This window comes from Dendroctonus ponderosae, unplaced genomic scaffold (genome assembly GCF_020466585.1).
Source record: "Dendroctonus ponderosae isolate FM_Combo_2020 unplaced genomic scaffold, Dpon_F_20191213v2 Dpon_F_20191213_2, whole genome shotgun sequence".
NCBI lineage: Eukaryota > Metazoa > Arthropoda > Insecta > Coleoptera > Curculionidae > Dendroctonus > Dendroctonus ponderosae.
The window spans coordinates 2,037,654-2,057,540 of record NW_026018165.1 but is presented as its reverse complement, the minus strand read 5'-3'; the positions used below and the strand labels follow the sequence as shown (position 1 = coordinate 2,057,540).

Genomic DNA, 19,887 nt, shown 5'->3' with positions numbered 1-19,887 from the left:
TAAGCGCTCCATGGTCCCCTCATTAAGGACCTGCACGTTAAGGTCGGCAGGACACATTGGTCAAAAACTTGTGTTTTAAGGTATTGTGGAAATGTGTAATTAAATACATCACTAAATTTTCCATATGCTGTACATCCAAGCTGAATTTTTCTGGAGATCTCCGCTCTTTGGAGGTCCTTATCGAAAGATATTTTTTGTCCGAAGTACACGTACTCATCCACGATTTTAATTTAATTCTTGTTGTGAAGGTCAACGTCTGCGACAATATTGGAATTTATCATCCATACTCTCCGCAAGAAGTACAATATCGGCCGCAAAGCGAAGGTTACTTAAATGCTAACCATTGATGTTAACACCCTTGGCCTCCCATTCAAGTGCATTAAAGATATCATCCAGAGCTGTTGCATATATTATATCTCCCTATCTCACGCCTCTCCATAGATTGATTGGATCAGTTCCGCCAAAGACTTAGACTGTCATGGTTGTGTTGTGGTAGAGAGCGTTGATCAGCTGTATATATCGACTATCGATACGGTATCTCTTTAGAGCATTCAAAAAGCCCATTTTTCGAGTGTATCGAAAGCTTTTTCAAAGTCGATAAAAGCCAGGAAGACCTGTTGATTATATTCCAATGATTTGTCTATTATTTGCCTTAATGTGTGAATATGATCAATCGTACTGTACCCCTCCACGAAAGCCGGCTTGTTCGACTGGCTGGAATTCGTCAAGCTTGCTGGTAACTCTGTTCGTTATTATTCTTCTCAGGAGCTTGTAGGTATGAGACAGCAGTGACACCGGCCAGTAGTTTTTAATATCTTCCTTGTCTCCATCTTTTCAATACTTGAGTATATATCTGTTTTATCTCGAGGTTTGACTGAAATTTTTGTTGAATATAGGTCTTCATAAAATAATTTTAGATACTCAATAACTTTGGTTCTTGTCTTCAGTTTATTTCCATTTTCGTCGTTTAATGATCTTTCCTGGTAATACTTTTTTTCTAAATATTCTTCGCCATTTGCTGTTTTCTATAACTTCTTCTATTACCCTCTTGTTATACTTGGAGACATCGGATCTTACTTGGCTCTTCATAAGTTTGCTTCTTTCCCTTAGTTCATCGTGTCTCATGGATATTTTAGGTTTATTTCTGTCTGCAATAAGTTGTAGTTTTCCAAATAACTGGAAGAGTTTTTTCAACAGCCTTCTTAATACTCTCTAATACGTAATTACTAAGCTGGCTTAGTTCAGAAAAGTATTCGATTTCATGTGTGAGAATATTTTCAAGATTCGTTCTGTACTCATCTTTATTTTGTTGTATGTTTTCTACGTATTTCATTCTTTTTTTCGAGGACACCAGTTTTTGACAGTTTAATGTTTGCTCTCACAAATCTGTGATCGCTGACGTGTATATTATTTAGAACTGTAATATCTTGAATTATATCTGTTCTCTTTGTAATAATAAAATATATCTCGTTCTTTGTTTGGCCGTCCGGGTTTATCCATGTCCACTTACGTCCTGCCTTTTTATATAAAAAAGAGTTCCGTAGTTTCTGTTGATTTTCTTCTAAAAAGTTTTCGAGCATCTGGCTCCTCTCATCCCATGCACTGCCAAACAGGTCTCTGCTTTACGACGATTTCCTACTTTAGCATTAAAGTCACCGCCACAGTCACCGCACGCAATCTAAAAGTGTTTTTATACATTGCCCTTGCCACCTGCTCGTTAATTTCCTCCACTTCTTCTTCTTCTTCTTCTTCTTCTTCTTCTTCGTCTGTATATGCGGTGGTTGGTGCATAAACTTGTATTAATTTTAGTTGGTATCGCTGTGTAATGTTTATTACGATGTATGCTACGCTTGCCGGTATTGCAACCGTAGCCATAATTTGCCTTGCCCATTTTTTATTATTCAAGAATCCGACTTCTTCCGAAGTTTTAGTTTTACTGACATACTAGAAGTCTGAGATTGATTAGGTCTTCACCTGCTCTCTTGATTTCGCTAGGTCCAATTATGTCCCAGTTTGCGTAGCGTAGATCTTCTTCCAATTGCAGGACTGTATTCAGTTCGTAAGGTTCTAGTATTAAGTGTTCCCACATTCAGTGAAACTTTATCTAACAAGTTTCTACGACAAGTGATATTTGTGTTAAAATCTAAAAACTATTAAATGAGGGTACATATTTGAAAAATCTTGCGGAAAAGTCCAATCAATGCAATTTGCAATGCGTTCGAATGCCATGACCATTATGCACGTTATTTTCCATATGGGACACATTTACAATAAAACACCTGGCCTTACAGATCAAAAGATCTGTACTACTTTATCATAATGGCAACACTCCACTTAGTTTACTTTTGAAATTGCATTTGAAATTTACTAATTAACAAAACATGTGAGCGAAGTGCAGTCCTATTTATTGCTAGCACAAGTACCGTTTCGCAGATGATACTTAGGATACAACAGACTGGGAGATCTTCATAGTGTATAGTTGATTTCAACCATATGCGTGATATAAATAGTTTAATGTGTTTCCTGAAAAGATATACTGTTATCAATCAGTGCATCAAACTAGAGTCTTAGAAGAGGCCGTTTTATATGTATACACCATATTTTCAGTTTTACCATACGTAGATTCAATTTGTTAACTTTACCACGTTGTCAACTGCAATTGCAACCCTTTTCTACTACGGTCTGTGTTATTTTCCCTTTGCTTTCATTCAACATTCACCTAACTATACTATCTATCTAAATCAATAATCTTTTTTCCCCAGAATAAAATTGACACTCAAAAACAAGCAAATAATAATTAATTAAATAATATGAGTAATGGAATATTGAAAAGAAGAACTGCATGTTCCCTTACAACTTTATTAGCTTAACTATATTAAGAGCTCATAATTAATCAAGTCATTAAACGGCCAGTCAATCGTTCGCATACTCACACGAAAAATTAAAGTAATGACTATTAAATTGCACGATTAATTGGTTACTACCTCATTGAAGGCATAAAGGTGTGGCTTTACATATGTTTAAGCGCAAATGCTATTTGAGGAATTACTACGATTTGTGGAACTAATTACAGTGATAACTATAACTAATTACTTCTTATTTATCGTTGCTTTTTATTCAAATTCAATTAGGATGACATACGAGTACAAAACTGTCGGATAATAAATTGTGTTATATTTTCATTAGCTGGGGGAGATCCAATGTGCACCTCCAGGTTATTTGTATAGTATTTTTTATACAGTTCTCTAATTATGCTATAGAATAATTTTCCCATTCTCAAGTTGCTTTTAAAACTGTTTCACTGTACAATTATCATAAAACTGTGAGTTATTTTACATTTTAAACCGAAGAAAGTGTTGATTTTAGCCGTAATTAATACCCGCTGAAAGTGCCTAAAAATCTGACTGATGTGTTGAATTAAAACGTCGAATTGATAAATTAATTTTTAAACGTATTTTATTAGACGCTTATAAGGAAGCTTTTACTGCCGACACGTAATCGAAGTGTGACATTTTAATTAAGATTCACACGACTCACTTATTTCGATTGTCGAATACATAATGCCCAAACATATTCGTGTGAATTTAAATCGTTTGTTTAGATCCAAGAATAGTATACATGAAATGAAAGTAATACCATTAAAGAAATTGTTGAACTTCAGTAAAGGTTAAAGTCAAGTTGAGATGTTTTGATGGTAATTTTCAACATATGGTGCCTATAAAATGGGGCAATACATTTTTTGTCAAATTGTTCCGTTTTTTTATTATTTTTGCTCGAATTGCTTGACTTTAAGAGGGTGATATGTATGTTTATTTCGCGTTTCTGAACTACTGCAGTAAAAATATAAACTTGGTGTTAAAACTAGTTAAATGATAAAAGTATTCTTTTAATTTTATTGCTGTTTCAGCAATAATTTCGTTATATAATTCTGTTTTCAGATTTTCAGATTTAATTAAATAAATGCTTTATTGAAATGAAAATTGAACTTTTACATGTTTTAGATAGGCTTTACTTTTAAACTTACAAAAGCTTACAGAACGGTACATTTCAAGCGAAGCCAACAGATAACAAATGTAAATTTTCAAGCCACTTGCTCAGCAAGATTGTAACATAATTGTCTAAGAATTAATCTCATTTAAATCCTCAACGAGTTTGGATATTCGTATAAAGCTACACTTGTTTGTGATTCAAAAACACAACCAATAAAAATATTTGTGGAAACATTCTATTATATACACGGAATGAACAAATATTTCAGAAACGCAGGATAAAGAAATACTGGCCTATTTCTTGGTTGGAAGAAATAGAACATTATTTTGGTCCGGTGTTAGTGGAGCTTTCAACATGATTTACCTTTAGAAACTCAGTTATACAAGTATTCAAGTCTAATCCGCTAGGAACCACAAATGCCACCACAATAACAACACAAAAACTGCGATCTTGATTCATTTATTAACGCTGTAATCTTGTCTGCTAACCAATAAATTTACTATTTGCACTCATAAAACACTGACGTAATGGATAAATCTTATAAGGGAACTTATAACTTAACTTTATCCATAACAACACGCGGCTAATAAATTAATAATCTTTGGAATCGAGTTTTGCAAAATGAGTCAAGGCTGATATGAAATAATTAGACTGAAAGCCATTGTTTACGATTTTGTTCTGTTATCACTTGTGGATCTTTGATCGTTGTATCAATTTCTGCAAAATGTAGGAGATCATTTATCAATTTATAAGATTATATCAAAATAATTCGTTTTTAATTTCTGGCAAAATACAAAATTCACAATACATTTGTTTGTATGTGCGTTTCTTACGTTCTATCTGATACATTGACATGTGACTAAAGATCTGAAATGAAATAAGGCATTTAAACGATTAAGAGAATAACTGAGAAAATGATGAAACGGAAAACGAACAGGCAAAATATGAAATTCATGAAATGAAACAAAAAAATTAATAAGTGGTAGAACAGTTTTTGTTGATTATTTTATACATTAAATCATTTATTTAATTATATCAATCTCAAGATGATGAGTAATCAATTTTAATAAATTTAGCTTCGATGGCAAAAGTATGGCATAATGTAATACAATCAATACTATTTTAATCGACGTTTATACTCTTCAAGTAACTTAAGAAATAAGCCATGAGGAAACAGTAGATCGAAATCGTGCCGAGCAGGCCGTTTTTTGTTCAGGAATGAAACTCAAGGATGTTTTGTAAAATAAATATCGAACACTGATTTACAAGACCATTAGTAATAGTGATCTTATCCAAGTTATTAAGACATAAAACGGCAATTTTAGAAATCCGAGCATAAAGTAATTATCAAGGCAATGATGATACTTGCGGATCGTTATTTTCGTTTGCATATTTAGAAACTATGGAAATTGATTAAACAGCTGTGCAGCATGGATTTTTTTCCTATCCGCAGGCGGCAGGTTTGCGGTAAAATATGTAGTTGATTCTTCATTAAAAAGTGCTATTAGAAAACAAGTGAAAATGGCTACATTAATAAATCGGTCTATTGGATTTCCGTCTGTAAAAAGCCGCGATTTGTCACTTCGTATTAGGACTGGGTCACTCAGTGAATTTTTAGGCAGTTGGCGCACTGCTGCGCAAATTGCTTGGTACGCCAACCCAACGCACCGGCGCAATAATTCAGTTCCGTGGCTGGGAAAAGATTTTGCTGTTTTAAAAAATAAAATTACTGTCTTTTTAGGATTCCTTGAAACGTTACCTTATTTTTTTCTTTCGCACCATCCATATACATATCTATATACAGGATGGCCATTTTCTGAATCTTTGTATGGGTAACTTCTACATTTTTAAAGATAGGGAATCCGTTAAATGGGCAAAATTGGGCAGAATTCGATTGCCTATTCATTACCGTTTTCAAAATTTGGGTACCCGACTAGGTTCCTGAAATATCCTGAAAAGACAACAAATTATCACTTATTACGTGAACTGCTTAACTTAGACAAAAAGTTAAAACTGCCCTTAGTACAACTTTTTGCGTTATCATAGTCAGCTTGATTTACGAGATAAAAAATAAACTTATATTTTTTTAAATGGTAATCATAGTTGGCTATGGGCCTTTTAAAATCCTTATTTTTTCTGAATTTAACGATATACATAATTGTTTGTATGTTTTTCTCCTTTTGTTGCCGTAAAACTTCAAAAGAAGATAAAAATCTGTAGTAGGCTATGGAAACAAGAACGAGATCATACAAAGCGCAAAACAATAATTAATCGTTTAAATTAAATGTTCTAATTGACTTCCGCTTACGGCCAGGACGTTTTTGCATGGTTAAAGTCTGTCATGTCATCAAATTCATTTGGTAAAAAGTGTAATCATCTTTCAATATTTAAATTGTGATTATAAAAGAATGGACCAATAATTTTACCACTAAAAATGCCTCACCAGACATTCATAAAAAAAAACACGTTGGTCTCGCCTATGATTAGATGATGATTTTCATTAGCCCAGTAAAGATGATTGTGTCTGTTAATTATTTCATTTTTGTTTTGTGCTTTGTGTGATAATATACTTCTTGTTTCCATAGCCTACTACACATTTTTTATCTTCTTTTGAAGTTCTACGGCAACAAAATGGGAAAAACATACAAAGAGTTATATCGTTAAATTCAGAAAAAATAAGGATTTTAAAACGCCCATAGCCAACTATGATTACCATTTAAAAAAACATAAGTTTATTTTTTATCTCGTAAATCAAGTTGACTATGACAACGAGTGCTAGTTTATTGAATTCAACGCAAAAAGTTCCACCAAAGACAATTTTAACTTTTTTTCTAATTTAAGTAGTTCACGAATTATATGAGAATTAAAAAAGTGTTGATTTCTTGCCTTTTCAGGATACTTCAGGAACCAAGTCGGGTACCTAAATTTTGAAAAAGGTAATGAATAGGCAATCGAATTCTGCCCAATTTTGCCCATTTAACGGATTATCTATCTTTAAAAATGTAGAAGTYACCCATACAAAGATTCAGAAAATGGCCACTCTGTATATCTGGGCTATAACCAGAAGACTTCAGACTAGGACCTGCCTATAAATTAATTTTTTTTAAACCAAACCAAATTTGTCTACCCAATTAAAATGGACCAAATAATTCGCCCTTAACCAATGGCCATAGAGTCACGAAACACTTTGTACACCTATAGAGAAAAACTGAAAATCAACCAAGTTAAGTTTCAAAACGCAACTGATCTGATCTGCTTATATTCTAATTATCGGATTACTTAGACAAATATCCATTAAATTTTCCACATAAATTGTCGCTTATATTCCAATCCTTTGGCAGCAATCAAGCAGGCAACGTATATTGTATATTTACATATAAACACCATATATATTCGATATTATCTGATAAGAGCGGAAGAAACATATTATATGGCCGTGACTGGTTGGAAGCCACTCCTCTCCTCACTCGTAGTTAACGAATGTTTATAATAAACGAATAGATCATGTGACATTCCCGAGATACAATGCTTTCCAGGAACAAACAGTTTGGCAATTTACTACATAAACAGCAGCTAGTAAAGGAATTTTCCAGCCATCTTACAGATCAACGTGTGTGCAAAATAAATACGAATGTAATGCGACTGATTATGTATGATGAATCCTTGGCCATTCATCAACAAAATGTGATTTTTCATGGTTAAAGTGGTGAATTAACATCGCACTAAATGCGATAATAAAACGAATGGGACAATTTATTGGAAGACAAATTTAACAATGTCGATGTTCTGAAGCCTCGAGACGCGCTTACCATTGTCACCTTGGAGCAATAACAATCATGTTTATAAACAATAATTGCTCTATAGATTGTTTCGTCAGTTAAGCGAAGGGAACGTAAAACGTCCGCGGATAATACTCTGCCAAATAAAAATATGTTTTTTTCTATAATCTTATTTGCGTTGGAATTATCTGGCACACTCGCTTACAACAACTTGTAATCGTAAAGAGCGTTTTTTTTTTTAAATCTATCAGCAGAACAGTCATAAACCGGACATTGCGGCTGCAACATCCTGTATAAAATGAATATGGTTTTGGTTTTCATTTAGCAAACAGGCCAAAGCAAACAAGTGTCCTAAACAATAATATTATGCACAATAAAAGTGTCCAACAATGCTTCATATTTCTTTCTCATATTAGCTGAAAGCATCCTCAAACAAATTTAAATAAATAATACTAAAAATAAACCAGCAAAAGTAAATGACCGATAATTGGCGTAAAACTACATAAAGTGCAATGTTCTGTTGTTCGGGCGATCCGCATGAATAAACTAAAATATTAGCAAATCAAAGCAAGACATTTTCTATTATTTTAATTGTAATAATTGTAGCATTTATTTCATCGACTATTATTGTAGTTAAATACATGAATGTCAATGTATTTGATTCAGGTAATGATTTAGCATGATCTAAAAATTTGTCAAATATTTCAAGTTTTCTCAATTGCTTCATTCCTAAAATTATAATTCGTGATTATGATTATATGCTCTTTGAACAGCCTTATCAGCTTATATAATAATTTCGGTTTGTAGGTACATATTTCCAAGAAACACGATTATTCGATTAAATAGTGTGCAAAATCAAATTGCAGGTGTTCAATTTAAGGTCTATTTCCATTTTATCTATTAATGAAATGCAACTAGATTATTGTAATTGACACTAAAAATTGTATTTGAAATTATCTTACCTGTATTGCAGAAACTACTTTAAACTTTTTCATTTCACTTTTTTTATCTGAAAAAGAAGATATATGTATTTGCAAAAGCTTGTAAGGACACTCGTAAACAAATTTGCGAAAACTACGCTTCTGAAAATCAACATTCATAATAAAGGAATTTTAACAAGTTTCCATCAATAAAAATTGGGGGAAAAGTTGGTTTTTCACACCTGTTAACATGAAGTAACGTATTAATTGTAGTTCATATAATGATTATAATATGCAATATGGCGTTTTTTCCTTCAACATGCTAATGAACGGCAAACATCGTACTTGTCGAAATCGAACGTGAAGAAAGTGTCACGAAAGAAATAGTTAAATAAACAGTATAATAAAAGGAGATATTTTGCAAACCGTTGAAATAAACACGTCTTCTAAATGCACATTTAACACATTAAAAAGCATATATTTTCGATCACATTGTTTGTTGGTTTGTCTCATTGTCCCAAAATTATTTTTCTTTTGGCAATATTGCAATAAACCTTAATTTATTTTTAATGCAAAATTGCAACAAATAATATTTATAGTTAAAAAATTAAATTTTAAAACTGAAGGTCATCAAAACAATATTTCTGAAAGAAAAAAAAAGCGGGTTTACTTTGTTTTTGTGACCAACTTTCACTCTCTTCAATGTGACTTCTTTGTAAATCAATTTTTTTTTGTATTATATGTACTTATATATTGAATATTTATAAATTCATAAGCTAAATTGCATGTCAATAATAAAAAGAATAATTAGTTCGTTATTATCAAACACCTGATAAATTCGATAAAATCTGACTTCCCTATTTTCAATCACTTTGGATTAGTCTTAGATTAGTTAATAAACTTCTACAATGAACTGTCTGTGACAATTATTTAAAAGTGTATTTACATTTATTTGTAAAGTAAGTGTTTGAAATTGTAATTGTAATTGAAAAGTATGTAAGTATTTGAAAATTACTTACATAATTAAATAATTAAGAACGAGTTGTGATCAATTTTTGTCCTTGACATGTGGATATTATCATGGCAAATTACAAATTATAGCGATAAAGTGAATGAAAAAATATATGACTAATGATAACCACCATTACTGTAATAAGTATTATTTCGCCCAGTCAATCAAAAAGCAAAAGAAATCCCATAAAGTAAACATTAGCTTGCAAATTAAATTAATATACATGCATTAGTCCGCCCGCTCTGACTATTGCCTAAGTAATGTATGTCTTCTAAGAGCGCCTGTTAGAAAAAAACAGAAACGCATGCATGAAGACATTAATTTGAACTCCCACAAAGTAATGACAATGAATTACTTACTAATTCAACGGGAGAAAGCATATTGGATGCGTTGCGTGAGCAATTAATTTAATACCGTACTTGTTTTAGTTAAATTATCTTTATCAAAGCATCCAATGCGTGCAAAGCACAATGTAACATGCAAATGCCATAACTTTTTTATATTTCTTGGATTTTTCAGTCCTTTCTACTCAACAGCAGGTTCAGGAAATATCTGCGCCAAGAAGCAAATTTTTCAACACTTCCCTTTGTTCACTAATCAATAATTTCCAAATTTGAAAATTAACAGAAAATTAATAACATAGTGTGTGTTCAACAAACGTAATAAAAACATTTAAAGGATCAGAGAATAATAGAATTAAATTAACAACAAAAACTGCAAGTTACCAAAAAACAGTTTCAGTTTATTACACAATTCCAAGCAAGTAATGAAAACAATGCAAAGAAAATTGCTAGAAATATCCACAACGAAAAAAATTATGAAAATATTACAGAATAGGAACATTTCGTTTCAATTAAACAATTATTTTCTATTGAAACTATTCGAAATTGCTACCTTCATTTGCTTTGAGAACACAAAGTGTTGAATTAAATATTATGGACAAATCTTCTTGCTACTGCATTATGTGGGTACAAAAAGCCTTATTGGTAGCAGTCGTTGAAAATGATCACTATTCATGTGGCGTGCGCGTATTTCCATGTCCATTGATTGTTTGAATAAATCCGTTAACGTTATATCAGTGAAAACAGAAAATTAGCATAAAAACAATAACCTCTGAGCATGATTGGCTAAACATTTAAGAATAACGTAACATTCATTTAAATTTTAACGATTTAAGTTGATTTGAATATCACTATTTTATTCATACGGGCGCCCATGCACCTACTGGGTTTATCACTACGTCATGTATTTTCCCCAATTACATTATTACATTTTAGTCTGACCTTTTTGTTCTCTGGCAATAATACATGCGTTTTAGTTGTTGTCACCCAATTTCGATAGATATTTGCCATATAAACATGTTTGTAACATTGCTCTTGTGCTATTAGCACCGTATCGTTCACTAAGCTCAATTAATTAGGAAGGTATGTTTACTTGAAAAGTAATAAATTGGAAAGAGAACGGAACAAACAGTTTAAGAACTAATTGAAATGGAAATTATATTTTTGATAATACATTTTTCAACTTCTATTTTGTATTTGAGACTATTTTGGATACATTTGCCTGTTTTCGTACGTTTCGTTCGTTGGGTTTCTGATGCAGGTATTATTGCAGTTTTCCTCTCAATGGTGCTTTGTTTCAAAACCAAAAGTGCGTTGTATGAATTAACTTGAAAATCTATTATGACAAAATGTTGGAAAATTGACTGATAGTTTTTTGTGAGCTGAAAGGCTCGAGCTTTCCCTTCGAGCGATTTTGACTTTTTAGTCGGGAGGTGGCATACACTAATTTACGCTAGAATTTTATACGTTTTTGTCGAAATGCAGAAAATTAAAACAATGTCAAAATATTCCTTTTCAGTTTTGTTCTCCATAAAACGTCTGCGATCTAAATTTCTTTATTTTTGATCCAATGATTTTGTACATACAGATACATTTTTGCAACTTCCCTGGGTGGTATCTTTTACCCTAAGAGACTAGAGGAGGCAAAATATTATCTTCACGCAGCTTTCGCTATATTTATTTCAAATTCTTTTAGCTGCTTTGAAAAGTTAAATACCCCTGGGTCGAAAACACCTACAGTCACATTATTAAAATGTATGTATGCATTTGTATATTCGATATCATTTTGAGGTAACGCAACTGGGTTCCATCAAAATAAATCGAGAAGAATATATGAATGTATAAATAAAACTAGAATAATTTTGTACAACACAAAAAAAACTTGAAAGTGTTTATTGATGTGTACAAAAACTCGGACATTCCCTTATAAGTTAACAACGTATTCTCTGCAATACCATATACATATTATTTTATCACTTTCAGTAAGTACTATAACATGTACATCATTAAAGCAAATTCTTTTGTTATTCAGACGTAAAATGCCGACTTTTACGAGGCAGGATATGCAATTTAACATATAAAGGTCATGACTGCAAAAGGTCATGCTTTGTGCAGTATTATCTGAAAAATAATCAATTCCAAGAAAAGTGAAACGGTTTTCACATTTAGATGAACGAAAATTTCGACTGAATTATTATCGGTGAAAATTCTATTAAAGCAATTATTGCAAAATCATCGTCAAGACCAAGATGTATCAATTGGCACAGAGATCTGTGGCAATTTGAATGTGAAAGTCCATAAAAATATTTGATTGGCCAATGTAACCTACATAAATATGCACATTTTAGATGCGAAATAGTTTGAATGGACTGAAATGGTGCACATGAACTTTATACGGCTTTAGCCTAAATATGCAAGAATTTAAATAAATGAAAGATTAATTGCAAACATTTTCAAAACGTATAGAGTAATTTAACAGCGGATGTTCGCACTGGTCAAACAAATCGGAAAGATAATGAGTTTGTAACACGATACTTTCTCCTGAAAAGGCGTCACTTGATTAAAAAGTTAATAATATTAGAAGGGAGCTGTAATGGAAATGAATAATGAACTATTTCCATTAGTAAAGAAAGTCGATAAATGGTTTAAAAATGTATTTCCCATTTATTAAAGCGCGTAAGTGCGTTTTAAAGTTAGAGCGAAAATAGAATTACCTACTTCGGAAAAATTTAATTAAAATACCATCCGTCAAAGGCACATCTAAAGATTTAAGCAATTCTTTCAAATTCAAAAGATTTAACATATTCCTTCTAGTTACTTTTTTTTCGAGAAATCCATAATTATCGAAATCGATGAATTGATAAAACACGTCGTGAGCGTCAATCAACTCACGATCGAATTCACTTGTAATAAATTCATCTGGTTCACACTTTACTTGCATTTGGAAGCAAAAAGTACCCAACTATTTATTGTTTGGTGTTGGGAGGCTAAATAATCTTAAATTGGATGCTCATTACTAAACGCAAAATAAAGCAAAATCCTCGATATAAATGGAAGCGAGGCTCAAGCTAGGGATGGAACATCGATGGTAGCCATCGATGTTGACATCGGAAGGTAATATCGATGTTAGGCAAACATCGATGTTAGACAAACTGATAGTTTGCCCTTGCATTCAAATTTCAAATTGATTAACTTAATAATCGACTAAATTTATTCAACTTCTAGGTGCCACATCCTTCGGTCAGCTGACTGTAAAAAGATATTTTTCGGGTGCAGCTGGAAATGGGCCGCTATGCCTCGGTATCGTTTGTATTGGCACTATTAAAGAGTTCTTAGAAAATGTTTCTATCTAGTATCGACATCAAATGTCCGATGTTTTCATCTCAGGATCTAACATCGATGTTTTATCGATGTCCCAAATTTCCAACATCGATGGTTAAAATATCGAACATCGAACGAATTACATCGATCTTTTTCTCCCACCCCTATCTCAAGCTAATACAGAATTGGGCATCAATTCAAACTGCTTTAGAGGCAAAAAACTCGTTTATGCAAAGAAAGTTATCAAGAATAAACGCAAATAAAATTGAAATGCAATTCCATACCAATGCACTGACTTGTGCATTCAATGCAAGTAGCATGCTTCCCAATTCGGAAAACATCACGACTTTATATGCACAGGTTATTTTATGCATTTCCAACTATGCGAATGGAATTGCGTTGTTAAACATTTGCCTACCCTAAGGAAACGTATGTCCTTGTAAGCTGTTCTGCTGCATTTTGGAAGTCAAACATTATTAAAATGTCGTTAATATTAATAAAATGCCAATGGCTCAGACACAAATTAACTGCTGATGATTAACGACTGAAATCTATGAATGAACAAGGACGATACATAAGCTCGTTAGAGAGAAAGAGGTGTAAAGCCCTCAAAGTAGCGTTTTATCTCTTATTAACATAAGCGTTGAGAAAACTTCCTTGTTGCACTCGCATCAACACGTTATTCGAACGTTGTTTCACTAAAAGAAGATGGGATTAGATTACTAATCATATAGCTTTCAACATTTTCCTGGGTTTTATAAAACCCTTTTCAGCGTCTCAATACAACAGTTTTTTTAAATTTATGTTACCCCACTTGAAGTGCAATTTACCACACTATTTCAGGTCAACCAAGTCCGATATCAGCATGAAGCCAAGCCAATTAATTGGTGTTATAAAATGAGCTTAATCAAAACCTTTTATCTAATATGCAAAATTTGAACAGAAAGCGACTTATCTACGCGTTGCTAGAAAAACCGGGTCTTTTACAAGTAAAAAATTGGCACCCAAGTGAGCGTGACCTGTATAATGGTTTTACCCTGTGAAAGAGAGCACGAATGCTGAAGCAATTAGACGGAGCGGTATTTACATTAAACATGTTCAAATGCACTTATCTGTCTGTATACTTCACAGTGGCCGAGCAACAAAAGTGAAAATGCTTAACTGCAAATTTCATGCAAATGAAAGATGCGTTTCCCATTTGTTGTGACGTAACTTTCGGAAAAATATAACTAAAAATGTCCTGACTTAGTTTCTGGAGAGTTACAGTTATATATTTACTAATAAAAATTTCTACAAAACTGAAGAAAGTCTTCAAGTTGTCGAAGACAAATAATCAATCAAATCTCCTTAATCAGTAGAATTAATAACTTGAAATGTATACACAGTAAATGGGAAAGTTTAGTTGAAAACTGAAAAAAAAATCATAAGAATCAGCGGGTTGGTTGATTTTTTCGAACTCTTTGAACTTGGACACGAAATTGAAGAATCTGAAGCTGAGCGAAAAATCGTAGCTCTCAAACCACGGAAAGTACCAAGTTGAGACTTCGGCACATTAAAGCGCAATGCTTGGCCCCAAATCTGAGAAAATATCAAAATAATCCGAGAACTGCCCGATTATTCAGAAGCTCTGAAACTAAAACGTAAAATTTAAGTCCTTCTAAGTTGTGGTAGACGTAAATAAAAAATCGAAACAACCTAATCAGCAGAATGAATCAGTTGAAGTGTTTCCATAGTAAACATGAACGTTTTAGCTAAAAACTGCATTAAAATTCAATAGAATCCGAGCGTTGGCTAATTTTTCGGAAGTCTTTGAACTTGCACATGACATTGAAAAATCGTCCTAACTGGTTTTAGGGCTGAACACAAACTTAAAACTCCCTTTCTTCCTTAAAAACTGTATTTCTGTATTTTTTTATGAGAAAATTTTCTATTAGTAAATTGCGTTATAATTTTTTTTAGCAAGCAACGATCTACAACGTTTTTGTGTGAAAACAGTCGATGTTTTCCTAGTGATTTTTCACTTTAGAAATCTACCATTTAATTCTTTCCTCAGCAGTGTAAAAATGAAAGAGGTAGCTCGACATGTGCCTGAGATACATGCGCAAAAATTAAATAATCTTTTGAAAACATATTCTTGTCATGTATCTAAATGTACAGTACACAATTCACTTTTTGTGCGAAAACTGCCGATATTTCGTAACTGATCTTCCACGTGGTAAACAGGGTTTTTCATGCTCTATCTTGAAACAGGAGAGCTGTCGCTCAAAACGTTACTGATATATAGCCAAAAAGTCTGCGTCATGTTTGAGCCGAAGAGCCAACTTTCCCAAAACCGCGTAAAATTAAAAAGGCAAGTTGAAATTTCGCTACGTGAAAAGTTCTCACATTTTCCAAGTGATGTTTCACTGCAGAAATATGCTATTGAATTCTCTATCCAATGGTATAAAAATGAACCCATTGGCTGAATGTGTTGTGGCAAGTTTGAAACGTTGGCCTTATCAACTAGGTGCCTAAAATGTGTCTTAATCAAATTTCGCTTTTTGTGTGTTCTAACTTGCAATGCACACTTTATACAAACAATCCTAATATAATATCCTAAGTTACATGTTTTTCTGGTTTTTGGAAAAGTCTAATATTAGAAGTTTAGGGAGAATACAGTTATCTACAATTTCATTGATAACATAGCAAGGATTGTCCTTTAAATAGCCTTAAAACCGTAAACTTTTTGGACTGGATGTCAAAAACTGAAAAATTAACTAAACTTCTGCGGTGATATTTAGACAAACGCATTAATTTGAGCAAAATTTGTTTTGGAAAACTTGATAAATGAAATTGGAACGTTTTTCTTGGTGGTAAAACTTTGAAAAGTGCAAATTTTAAGAAAGCAAACCTTTGTGGTCTCCAGAAAGAAGCCCAGTGAATGTGCCAAGCTTGTTTGCAACAAAAGTGTATTTCGTTCTTCAAGTGTAAAATACTGGATAAATGACAATCAGTGCAACTCAATTAAAAATTAACAGTTGCACAAAAAGGTACAATCAGATTGAATTGTTATCAAATAGAGAAATCAATGTTAAATTCAAGACGAAATATTGTAGATTGAAAACAATTGAATTTGAGACAATGAGTTGCCAAATTTAAGGAGTGGTAAGAAACTGCTGTTCCAACTTTAAAAAATGATACTAATAAGGATAACTTGAATTTCAATCCAAGCAACGCATCTCGTAATTGAAATATGAATTTAAAAAATTTACTTTATTTTATTTCTATTTCCTCACTCCGCTGCACTGCGTAAAAAGCATTTAAATGCTCTCTCGAATGGCTACGTAAACGAGCTTGATGACTCAAATAGTTTTGCCCAAAAAAGCGGCTTTACTTTGCCAAAATCACATAAAATGAAAAATCGTAATACCAAAACTAGCGCTAAAGCTCAAAAGCAACCCTCAAACTCCTCAAACTTTGAAATACTTATAGTCTATGTGAAGTTTAACATTATTATTAATGCATTTAATTTTATTATTTTATCATAATGCATATCCGATGATTTTTATGCCAAAAGTGTTTACTATATTTATTAATACATAGTAAAATTTCCTGTCTTAAAAACAAAAGTCCAAAAGTTTTAAATATCTGGAACAAAACTTTTCAAGAACAACACATAAGTCTGAAGGAAACCGAATGTCCAACTCAATTGAAGGATTTAAAACCAAATTAAATTGAAACAAATTGTACGAACATTTTAATATAAATAAATAAATATTAGCAAAGAAATCAATCACGTTGTTTTACATCAATTTATGCCAAAACATTTTGGAGAATCATAAAAAATACACGTAAAATAAAACATCAAGTCAGCATTCAAGTAGAATGGAAGTTAAGGGTGTTGCAAGGGTCAACAAGCAGAAACAATAGAATTTAGAAACAGATTTTCCAGTCAATGACATCAATTAAGGCAAATGTATATCTTTCTAAAAAGGAAGCACTTTATGTGACGTTTGCCTTGGACACAAACAACGTGTTCGGTCGATGGTGTCATCAAATACATTGATACTAAACATGGTTAAAGTGCGTCAGTTTGCGATTGTTAATGTTTATTTTTCATCGTCAGACAGGAATAAAATCAGTTAGTTCATTTGCTCGCATGAAGGCAGTACGTACGTTTTCTCAGTTCCTTGGTTCGGGCTTTGGTTCTTCGATCTTCTTATCTAGAATTGTTCGATATTCCTGTAACAAAGAAATAGTTGCTGATTAGACTGTTTGCTTACTTTTAAACAATATTATAATGTAATAGTCAATAGCAGTCTCATCCAGGATATTCAAAGTGAACATTCGTTCAGAAAACATATTTTTTTTTGTTTTAAATTGGATTTTAAAAATTATCGCCGCCAGTGGTCGAAAACTACCAATCACTTGCCTAAAAGCTTGTTGATAATTCCAGGAATTCCAAGAACGAGAAGAATTTGTAAAATAAGCTTTCGGGTTAATGTTTGAGCACGATCGGTATTTGGCCACAGTATTTTTGAAATATAAATAAACAGTGTCTCATATGCATACACACAAGCAAAGACTGGAAACTCAAAAAACGGTTTAAGAAAAATCTGTATACATTCTGCGCCGAAGATTGAAACCGAAGAAACAAAGAAAACTAACAGAAACATTTGTTGTAGGCCAGCACAGTTTATGATAAATAAATGGACCTAATTCTGTTGTGAAATGAAACAATTTGTAATTTTCATTTTTATTTAAAAACATTAAATGTAGTTTTCATCCTTTGTTTTATATCTGCAAATCTAGCAATTGCAACAATATGTTTTTACTTTGTAAACCGATTTAATTTTATGAAAATTGCTGATTGTTCACTCACAAGTGAATCAAAAACAATTTACATTCTGATTTTGTTGTCTAAGCATTATAAAAAGTTTGGCTTCTTTCAAAAAATCGATGGGTGGCTAGCTAAAACAGAATATTAAATCAATTGAACGTCCAGTTTAGACAGTTTTTCTTTATTATATATTTATGGCAAAGCAAGAAGGACTTTACTACTTTGCCGTTTTTAAGAGCTTAAAAAATATATAATTAGGACTTCAGATATAAAACTTAATAGACAAAGTAGCCAACCTATGACCTAAAAACCACTTAAATTATCAGTCTCTCGTTCAAAATAGTTTACATCTGTTTATGCATCAAATCAACGTCCTTATCTTTGTACAGACTATTGCAAAAATATTTAATATTTAAATAAAGAATGTTAGATAATTCTTAATACATTGAAAAAACATCACGTTCGAGCATAAGAAGCTTCAAACAACAACATTTCTGAGTGTGTGACTGAACGTTTGTGATACTCACGTTGCTAATTAAATAGTAAGATCAATTACCGAGTTTTCGCAGCTTATAAATGAGCTGAAAAACTGAGCTTGATTGGTATTAAATCGCCAAATGGACAATGGATGTTCATTGGTCTTCAATTGAACAGTCTAAAAATTTTGCATTTTTCCAGTTATTTTTGTATTTGTGATCTGTGTTATTTTTACCACCCAGAGTATTGTGTTTCGGCCTACTCAACTCTAACAATGCACAATAATTCTTTATACACATTTGTTTTGCGTTGAACAAGTGTTAGTGATGAGTCAGTTGATTGCTTCAGGGATTCCGATAAATTATCATGACAAATACATACACTAAAAAAACCACAGAACTTGATATTAAATTTGTCACATGGATTCGGAAGACACCATTTGATTCAGTGAGCCCGAAAGCGTTCGTCGATGTTTTATTAGTCACGGGAACAAATATGTTGCAAAGCTGTTATCCCAGGTGCCCTTTTTTTGACCATACATAAGGGTAGCATAATGTGAATCATTGCCGTTGCCTATACAAACACGGCAGTTGTGTTCTTTGTTGCAGGGCTTTCAGATTGATATTTTTCTAATGCTTCTTCGGAATGGAGAAACACAATATTTTGATGTTGAGATAGGACGTTGAAAAATAAGTCAATTCATACACTTTTCTTTGAGAAACATGCTACAGTGGTGATGTAGAACGCAATAAGTATTGCAGAAAGTATGTACTTCTCTGCAACTTAGGATGTTATGACACGGATTTACTAATTAGTAAATTTTCTACTTTTACAAAACGTTTCAATTAGGAAAAAAAGCAACGAACTAATCACGCAGAGACCAATTCGTTTGGTTCCAGCATGTGCAATCATTCTTCATGGTTATATAAATCCGCTGTTTCTGTTGCCTAAAAGTGTAGTAGTTGTCAAATCATCTTGAAGTATCCAAAATATTTTCTAGTTGTATCAATAAAAATACTTTGAGTGAAGTCTGCTGTTTTCATGGGGGCGCACCTACATATCGTGGTCAATTGAAAAAAATCTCGATAAATGCATATATCCGATTGAACGAATGCACACTCCTGTTATATGTAAAACCAATGGGAGTGTCCTCTTACCTTAGATTATTCAATCGATGTAATGTTAGATATGATATAATAAAATGAATATATTTGCTTTATTCATTGAA

At 32.4% G+C, this 19,887-nt stretch overlaps 1 protein-coding gene across 4 annotated transcripts in view; it reads right to left on the bottom strand.

Annotated features, from left to right (window-relative positions):
- The window catches only part of LOC109536918 (SH2 domain-containing protein 4A), a 39,157-nt gene that overhangs the window by 6,149 nt on the left and 13,121 nt on the right, over positions 1-19,887 (bottom strand). For 2 of the 4 annotated variants that reach the window (XM_019903381.2, XM_019903383.2), the window contains exon 2: positions 17,519-17,584. The gene's annotated coding sequence lies outside the window, so the exon portion shown is untranslated. Of the gene's footprint in view, positions 1-4,353; positions 4,562-8,731; positions 8,779-17,518; positions 17,585-19,887 lie in introns of those variants that run through there. The other 2 variants (XM_048664257.1, XM_019903384.2) reach the window with 2 other exon arrangements.